This window comes from Hippopotamus amphibius, chromosome 5 (genome assembly GCF_030028045.1).
Source record: "Hippopotamus amphibius kiboko isolate mHipAmp2 chromosome 5, mHipAmp2.hap2, whole genome shotgun sequence".
Classification (NCBI taxonomy): domain Eukaryota; kingdom Metazoa; phylum Chordata; class Mammalia; order Artiodactyla; family Hippopotamidae; genus Hippopotamus; species Hippopotamus amphibius.
The window spans coordinates 81203515-81213106 of record NC_080190.1 but is presented as its reverse complement, the minus strand read 5'-3'; the positions used below and the strand labels follow the sequence as shown (position 1 = coordinate 81213106).

General features: G+C 47.4%; 1 protein-coding gene and 1 pseudogene across 5 annotated transcripts in view; one reads left to right on the top strand and one right to left on the bottom strand.

Moving 5' to 3' along the window:
- Positions 1–3760: 3760 nt before the first annotated feature.
- Positions 3761–4681, bottom strand: LOC130854245 (60S ribosomal protein L4-like; annotated as a pseudogene).
- A 600-nt stretch (positions 4682–5281) lies between these two features.
- Positions 5282–9592, top strand: part of SIPA1L2 (signal induced proliferation associated 1 like 2) — a 214022-nt gene continuing 209711 nt past the window's right edge. For 4 of the 5 annotated variants that reach the window (XM_057734789.1, XM_057734787.1, XM_057734784.1 and 1 more), the window contains exon 1: positions 5282–5543. The gene's annotated coding sequence lies outside the window, so the exon portion shown is untranslated. Of the gene's footprint in view, positions 5544–5603; positions 5624–9592 lie in introns of those variants that run through there. The other variant, XM_057734788.1, reaches the window with a different exon arrangement.

Here is a 9592-nt window from a genome sequence, read left to right as displayed (position 1 = left end):
AAAAATCCCAGCTCAGCTCTCTCGTACTTCCTTGAGGATGGTCTCATTATTTCTATGTAATAATCTTCTTTTATATCTCCCAGGGCAGAACATAGTTGGCCTCCAAATATACTTGCAGAATTAAGGTTTTTTTTTTTAGATTATTGGATGGGTTTCTTCTTAGCTCCTGTGGATAGTATGTGACATTTAACACACTATTTAATAACTCTTACATTATTCTACTGGGTTCCACTTGAAGAGGAACACGTGCTTTATTTTAATCAGGAATATTGGCATATTGATGACAAGGGCCAGTAATGCAGCTTTCTGAGCTGCAGCTTCACCATTTTTTCTTTAATTGTAGCAGAACTTGGCACTTCTTATTTTGCTTCAGAAGGCCACATCCTACCAAGTTTCTGTTTCCATTTTGAAAGAAAGGTGAAGCAGTGCCTAGCGCTCGTCCACATGGGAGGATTTCTCCTCCAAGAAGAAAACAGGGGACTTCCCTGGTGGTCCAGTGGTTAAGAGTCTGCCTTCCAATGCAGGGGACATGGGTTTGATCCCCGGTCAGGGAACTAAGATCCCACAAGCCGCAGGACAACTAAGCCTGCATGCTGCAACTAGAGAGAAGTCTGCACGCTGCAATGAAAGACTCCACGTGCCACAACAAAGATCCTGCATGCTGCAACTAAGACCCAAAGCAGCCAAATAAATAAATAAATATTAAAAAAGTGAAGAAGAAAACAGGACCTGGCATAGATGAAGCACCATATAAGTATTTGTTACATATGTGAATAAGCCCATGCTTGACTAAAGGGCACAGCAGTTTCCCAAACATGCGTCGCATAGTTGGTTCCTGTGGGTTTGCCTACTGTGCTTTCTCTTGCTGGGAGTACTCCCTTCTCTCCTCCTTTCCCGCGTGGCCCAACCTTTTTGCCTGCAGACAGCTGGCTCTCCTGCTCTCCCTGTGGGCACCACTCACTGATGGTCCTGGAGCATCTTCTCATGAAATTCACAAATGTTTCGGTGTATAGCCCTTTGGGTCCTTCAAGTCTAACATAATGTAGCATGCAATCAATACATACTTGTGGCAAATTATGAATATTCATTTGACCTAAAAGAACTCCTTTAAAGAAGAGAGTTGATAGTAGAGAAGGGAAAGAAGAAATGAGGGTGGGACTCTAAACCCTTACTTAACTGAGCTCTTCAGGTTTATTACAGTAGACGCATATCATCTGTGAGTAGAATCATTCTGGAGTGTGTCAAGGAAATCAAACTCCTGTTCTGCTTAATTCAAAGGTAAATAGGTACAAGTACCAGCCAAGTTCAGCCAACAAGCTCAAAACCTTGGAATGGGGTAGACGGCTTGTATGCCTTTGAACTCTGGGCCTCTCTACACCTTTTAGAGGAAGATAGGTAAGATTGCTGTTGGAAATATTTCAGAGGGAGTTGATGTGCTGATTCAGAATTGTAAAGAGCATTACTCCTTTGAGTTTGTGGCTTTAGGAACTCTTAGCGCATGATAAAATTCATAGGAGGAAAAAAGACTTGAGAGACAGACAGTGAAGCTTAGAGAACAAGGGAGTCCTGACCTGAGGGAAGGTGAAGGTGGAGAGATGAAACGCAAGATCGTTCACTGCGGCTTTTCGGCAAATGCATTTTCACACTTCAGAGTGATATTCTTCTTTAAAACTTCAGGGAAGTTTATAGCTTTAATAGAAAAAATATTTTTTTTTCAGTAAGCTATTCTAAGGCCAAAATGATGAACTGATATCTTAACAGATGCTGCAATATAAATATAAAAGATTTATATATATATATATAAAAGATTTTTTTGATGTGGACCATTTTTAAAGTCTTTATTGAATTTCTTAGACGATTGCTTCTGTTTTATGTTTTGGTTTGTTGGCCGTGAGGCATGTGGGATCTTAGGTCCCCAACCAAGGATCCAACCTGCACCCCCTGCATTGGAAGGTGAAGTCCCAACCACTGGACACCAGGGAAGCCCCTATATTCTTAATTAATGTATGTATGTATGTCAGAGAAGTCACCTCATCATTGGTCATATTTATACATTTTTCATAAGCATTATTTCCTATTACAACATATTTTGGTTGTTGAGCAAAAAATAAAATAATATAAAGACTTCCTTATCAGGTCATTACGGACATTAAGGAACAGGTCAGAGCATCCTCCTCATCTATCAGACAGTGGACAATGCAGCCTCAGCACCAAGAGCCACCTTGGTGACAACCCCTGGACTCATGCAGTCACTGCCTTAGAAGTCCAAACTCTGAGGGACATGTGGCTATTTTCCTTATGGCCCTTACAGAATAGCGGGAAAGTCAATGACACGTACGGTTACAAGAAGAATGAGAAGTACTGTGATAACGTGCTATGGGGGCGGGGCGGTCTGTCCTGTTGGCTTCTGCAGGAAGTGTCCCTCCAAGGCTGCTCCTGTGTCCATACCTCTCATAGAGCATCTGCCGTGTATGGGGATGTGCACAGGTGAGACGGAGAGATGACCAGCAGGCTCTATGTCCTCTGCATGTTTACATCCCCAGCACCTAGCACCTTCCAGACCATCACAGGGTCTCCATACATGTTTGTTGAATGAATAAACAATCTAGGTAAATGCTGTTAATGAAGCGACAGTTGGGAGAACTCAGGAGTTTGGCCATGTCATACTACTGCTCTCTATCGCATTTTATTATATGTATTTGCATATTGTATGCCCTTATTTTACAGAGATATGAAAGGCTGTACAATGTTTACATGCTTTAGATCACAGAGAAATGTAGCATGGGAGGGACACCTCTAACTTTTAAGTGGGTTATGTGCTAGGATGTGTTTGGAATAGGGAAGTACAGACAACATTATCTCTCCAGGAAGAATTCTGCTTCCAGAAAAGGAGGAACTGAAAACTCTGAATCCAGTCTCAGGAAACACAGATTGAGCAGCTCTCCCAAAGGAAAACCGGCTCAGGAGATCCTACGGTGGGACGGGAGGGTAAGGTAGAGTCTATTCTTGCTACCGACCCCTTTAGGCAGAGTCAACTCCAGTATAGCTTAAAAAAGATCCTTTAATCTTTCAGCGACCAATTCAAGTGTCCAACAATTTACGTGGATAGTTTCAGGTAAAGCTTCCTCCCGGGTGATCAACATCTCCTAGCAAAGTAGAAAAGGTGGGTTTAAAAAGTTCATTTTCTCCTTGTCAAGATCAAGATGCAGGAGCATTTCTCCCTTGGGTGGAAGGTTGCCTGGAGGCGGGGTGGGCGGGCCCGGGGGGATGGGCCGGGGGCGCCGGAACCGCACGCCTCTCGCAGTCTCCTTCCAGACTCTTAAAGGTCTGTCCTGCGCCGCATTCCTCCGCGCTGGCACCACCTGACCTCTTGCGCATTTCTGTGTGCATCCTACCACCCCGGCTGCTGGGGGCAGGGGACTGCCTGGGCGGCCTGGGGCGCCCTCGGGGGTCGCCACACTGTAGGGCTCGCCCCTCCCGCCGTCTTCCCGTGAACACAGCGATGCGGCGATCCTGCGGCGTCCTGGGGCAGGTGTCTGCGCAGTGCCTGGCAGCTGTGTCGTCGGCCGGCGACACTCGGGCTCTTGGGGAGGGGTGAGGACGCGGGGACCGAGCGCCGGAAAGTGGAGGCCGGGCGGGGACTCGGCCAGGGGGCTACGCGGGGCCAGATTCGAGGGGGTGTGTGTGTGTGTGTGTGTGTGTGTGTGTGTGTTTCTCACTGCCTCTTTGATCAGGTCTTTATTCAAAATGAGCTGTCCAAAATGATTTGACCTTCAAGGGATAAACGCAGTCTAACTTTATGCAGCAGGATTCTTCTCTTCTGTGGTGGGTTTTCTTTTCTGCGGTCTCCCCAGCGCCGGTTTCATGGTAGCTGCAGCCTTTTTTGCCCCCACCAAAGGCTGCTTCTGTTTGTTTACAACAGCCTCCTTTCCTTTCTTCCCTACTACAGGCTTCTTGCCTGGAACCCCTCCCCCCACCATCCGGCTTCTACCCCCGCTGCTGTCCTATCCACCTGGAGCTGGGGGTTCTCAGCCTGGAGAAGAATGGTGCCCAGGTGCACGGCCTTTGCACGGGGGTTAGTTAGATTCAACATGATTCGCAGGTTTTTCAGTGAATTCTTCTTCAGGATCCTGCTATGACTCTTCTTGCCTAGTGCTCTGGGGTTTTTCAGGGTTCTGCCAAGGTCTGTGTGGAGCATCTTGTGCAGGGGAAGGTTGTAGCTACTCTTGAAGGGGTCACATGCCCTACAGATCATCTAACTTGCTGAAAGCGAATCTGAAACGTCGCCCAGCAGGAGCAAGTTTCAAACTGTTCAGGTGGTTTACATGAAGGAGACGAATTCCTTTTAAAGGGAGAGGAGAATTGGGGAGCCAGGGATGTTCCTCAAGGCCTTGATACCATCGTGCCCATGACAGATGATGCACGGTCCCCTACAGTGCACACGCCCCGGTGTCTCACTTTGCCCTTTGCCAGCGCTCGTTTACTCAGAGGCACAGACCTTTTGGATATTATTCCAGGCCTTCAATTTCTTAAGAAGCAAAACAGCCCCCTTATTCGCCTCGTAGCCTTCAACGTTCTCTTCAACCAGCAAGGGAAGTTCAGGACTTCCTCAGTACAATGACCTTTTAGCCATGACCAGCGCCGGTAAGGCCGAGGCAGCCAGGGCTGAGCAGATGCCACATTACTGCGGGGCCAACGTGCCAGGTTTGGTTGGCTCAACGTGCGAACCCAAGACACATCTATTTTCCTAGTAAAGAATCACATTTCTCAAATTGTAGGAATTAAAAAAAGATCATGGCTTGCTCAGGAAGAATTTTCGGCAACTGTCACTGAGAACACAGTAAGACGCCAATTACGACATCACTGCAACAGATTCGGGGGGTTTTAACTTATCGGTGCCAGAGGGGCGAAAACGAGTCCCGGGGAGGACGGTGACGGCGTTCCCGGACCGCGGGTCCAGGTAGGCTGCCCCTCCCTGGAGGTCGCCGCCCCCGCGACCCCGCAGCCCCCTCCGCAGGAAGAGCGCCGAGCCCCCCCACCCCGGCCGCGCCGCTCCAGCGCGCCGCGGGGCCTGGGAACCGCGCACCGGCTGCGCCCGGAGCCCCGCGGGGCGGCGGGACGGACGGCGCCCGCGCCCAATCGCGGGGCGGGGCCGAGGGGGCCGGCCGGCGGCTGCCAATGGGAGGCCGCGGAGCGGGCAGGGGGCGGTGCCTCGGGCGGGCGGGCCGGCGGGCGGAGGCGGTGTCGGGAGCCGGCGAGGCAGAGCTGGAGCCCGGGAGGAGCCGGCGCAGCCGGAGGAGGACGGCGGAGGAGGAGGAGGAGCAGCGCCGCGCCCCCGCCCCTGCCGCCCGCCCGCCCGAGCGCAGGCCAACCGCTCCAGCCGAAGCCGGCGGGTCTCGGCCGCCTCCCGCCGGAGCCCGGCGCGGGCAAGGTCCGGGCGGATGGGCAGCCCCGGGCAGCGGCGCGCGGCGAGGCGGCGGCCCCGGTACGCGCCGCCGCGCGCTCGCGGGCTGTAGCAGGTCCCCGCGGACTGCGTCTCCGAGGTGCGTTCCGGGCGAGCGACGGGCAGGCGAGGCGGGGTCCGCTCGGGAGCCTCCGGGTCGCGTCCCGGGACCGTCCCGAGGTGAAGGGGTCGCCCTCGGGGGGGGGGGGGGCTGGGGTCCCGCTGGCGCGGGGCGGGGGTCCAGCTGGCGAGCTGCGCCCGTGCTCCCGAGCCCGGGGTGCGCGACGAGCCGCCGCCGCTCGTTCTCAAACTTATCGATTGGCTGAAAGGTTATTCCTGTCTGGTCGCCGCGAGCACTAAGGAGGACTCTCCAGGCGCGCAGCGACGACTCCTCCGCGACTAACCCGAGAGAAGAGAGGAAGGTCGCCCGGCGCGGTTCCCCGGCGCGCCGGGCTGGGTCACTTGCTGAACTTGCTGCGGGGTTTATTCCCCGGGAAGGCGTGTGCCCGGGGCGCGAGCTGTCGCGGCGCCCGCCCCTCTTTGTAAGGTCCCAGCGGCCGGCGAGCGCCCTTCCTCGGGGCCCGACGGCTCCCCGGCTCCCCCGTGTCCGCGTCTCGCTCCATCCTCCGCTCCCGGCCCTGCTCGGGGAGGGGGGGGGGGGTGCCCGTATCGTTGAAGCTAGTTTGGCCAGGTCCTCGGAGTATCCCCACGAGCACCTACAGATTAATTTCCAGCCGCGCCGCAAACCCCAAGAATCAATCTCGGTTCATCATCTGCGAGCGAGAGCCCATGCTTCTCGGAAAGAGAAAACAAGTTGGCATGAGCCCTCTGGGAGATATTTGTCATCATTAACCTGCTTCAGTTAAATTAATTCGGCCCAGGATGACTGCAGCGTGAGTACTGGAAACATCAACTGCATTGGTCACGGAATTGTGGTCACCAAAACCTGATTTCGCAAGAAATACAATTGTAGGCTTTTGGGATTTTGTTTAGATGTAGATATGGTTTGTGATAAGGGTGGCCTTTAAAACAACAACAACAACAACAAAGAATCTTGGTGATTCTCATAGGTTTGCTCAGTAAGTTCAGAATAGTCACTTAGATATTTCTTTTCTTTGCCTCTTTTGTCTGCAGTTTTCATTTCTAAATGTTAACACTAGATGGCTTTCTTATGACAGGCATTTAGTAAACTGCGCTTTTGAGTTGCCTGTCTGCAATCTAGGTTGTAATTTTTCCAGTTTTACAATTAGTAATGGGAGAAAAAAGAATCTCCAAAACTGTTGCTTTCCTTGAAATATTGCTCCCGTATAAAGCCAATATTTATGCAGATATCAAAAGGTGGACTATTATTTGTGGCATTCCTAGAGACGGATTTCAAGAGACAACTTGGTTACTGTTTTTAGTCACAAATTTAAGGATGTCTGTTTTGACTTGAGGGATTCAAAGTTCTACAGTGAGATTTGTGATTCTGTTTATATAACATTTCTACTAAGGATGTTTTCTGCTTAATTTAGTAGTTCATTGCTTGAGTCAGAGACGTGTAAAAGATTATTATTCATGAGAAAGTGCAGTCTGTTGAGTTTTTGGTAAACATAACGTTGATTCTTCCTAAAGACTGTTGATGCATTTGTTGATGCATTTTGGAGAAGGGAGTAGTTAAAGTACATATATGCATGATTCATACCAGGATTGTGTTGGGGCCATCTTTATTCTCCCCAGTCGATAATGGGTGTTTCATTTCTAAGCACAGTCCCTTTTATAAAAAGTACAGCGGCCTGTAGTTGGCTATTTCAGTAGCAGCAGGTTCTCAGTTAGGTGTTTTCAGGACTTTTTCTCTAAAGCAAGATCATGGCAGCTTGTCCAAATCTTGCCTAGGTAGGCAGTCTTACTTATAAGCTGGAGAAATATCTCAACATTCCTTATAGCTGTTATTTATTGTGTGCCTTGCCCAGCTTAAAATATGATATGTTAAATTTGTTGGTTCTAAATTAGAGCATATTCACAAATAGCTGAAGGGGGAGAAAAAAAAAAAAACAAACAAACCTGTCTTGCGAACATCTGGGAAGTAGGGAATGAAATGAAATCAGAAACAGCTTTTATCAGTACCCACATGCTACCTATAGATGGGGTGAAGTGAACTTGGATAAGAAGCAGTGTAAGCATTTGGTCTGGAAAATAAAGCAAGAGATGAATTACAGGTATCGAAGTGGAGCTTCTGGCTTTAGAGTGTGGGCTGCAGATTTTCCCTAGTCGATTTCTGTACATTTTCCATCAAATGCTTTTGATGTTTTTAAATCTTAGCCTTTCTCAAAGAGCTTTAATTTTCTGGAATGTAAGAGGGAAATTATCAGCATAAGGATTTGACTCTTATGATACTTATTGTAGTTAAAGCTGTGTAATAGGGTTTGTACGTTTTATTTTATGTTGTTTCTCTTGAGACTGGAATGGTTCTCAAGGGTTTCCTGATACCTGAGCTTGGTAAACACCTGTCTACGTTGGGGGATCTCTTTACCCGAAGCAAAAGGGTTATTGGGTTATTCATTTTGAAAATCTGTTCTTCAAAGTGAGCTACCTTGAAAGGGTAATTGTCTGGTAATTGAAACTAGTTTAAAAGTGCTGTGTTTGGTCATCAAAACTAGTTTAAAAGGGGTTGCATTTACTGCATACTTTGCAAAGAACTGTGTGTTTATGATGATACAGCCCCCAAACCCCAGTGATGATTGGTAGATGCAAAGGTGTTTTTTTGTTGTTGTTGTTGTTTTTGTTTTTGTTCTTTTGTGTGTGAGATTGAGGAAGGCAGTGAGTCTGAATTTATGATCTACTTAAGGTGATGGTTTAGGATTACAAATCCCTTCAAAGACATGGTGAATCTGAAGAAAATTCAAACTGTTATTGTTAACTGAAAAGCAAAGGGTTTTTTTGTCTGTTTTCTGTTTTGAACTTGCATGAAATATGAAGTACAGGCCTCAAGAATATAGGGAACCATGTTCCAGATTTTCTCCTTCTATTAATGTAGCTAGTTCCCTTGCAGGGTGATGGGATAGAAAGAGAATTAGGGAAGAGGGACAGGAACCTCCAGCTTCCTGCCTCTACTGCCTGGCACAAATGAGTTTGGATAAAGTTTCTTCATGATCCCTTTCAGCACCAAAATTTTAGGTTTCTTTAATGTTTAAAAGAAATGTATGGAGTAATGAAAATGACTGATTGGGATAGTTTATATTTTTTTCATGATTGTGTCCTTTCTTTCTTTGGATTATAATAAGTTTGTATGTGAACACTCATGAGAGTTACAGCTTACTCGGTCTACCTGGAAATCAGTGATTCAGAAATTGCTTTTCTGTTGCAATCACATTTTTAGCTGTGACCCCTTTTGAAGGAAGGATAACAGTGTGATAGGAATTTAACTGCTTCAGAACTTCAGAGGTAAATTATTTTGATCCTTTTTGAACTTGATTCATAAACTTTGGTTCCAAAGAGTGGTCCAGGAGAGCCAGATCTTAACCTACAGTAGAGGTTCTGTTTCTTGGGAGATTTCACAGTTTGTGTAACCCAATTCCTTTATATATATATATATATTTTTTTTTTTTTTTTTTTTTCTTCACTCTGTTCAACTTGGGTGATAGCAAAGAAAAAGGGATGCGGTAAGTTGAGTCTAGTTGTCATAGCATCTCTGTACCACAAAAGTCTGTAAGATCCCTTCATGTTGTTCCTATACTTTCTGTTTTTATCTACCTGTAAAATTAAAAATCAGAAACAAAAATCAAATTTTAGGGATGGTCAGATTTGTCACTATTTATGTTGCTATGTAGATATGTTGAAAATTTACAACAGCAGTTACTGTCTACTACCAGTGTGTTTCACACTGATACACCAAAAAGAAAAGAAAAAAAAAAAGGGGGAAGCATATGCATGCTATCAGACTGACTTAGGGAAAGTTCTTCCCATCCAGAGAGGGCATTGGTTAAAGTTACGCCCACGTGCATGTATACCCACCCATACACAGACATTTTTTCCTTTTGCACAGACCAATGAAAACTTCACTGAGGACCAGGGTTTGGAAATCATGACCAGATCAACCAACCCTTCTTTGATGTTTGAATCCCTTTATATACTCTGCATGCACGTGATCTAGTAAGGGGTGGAGAGTTC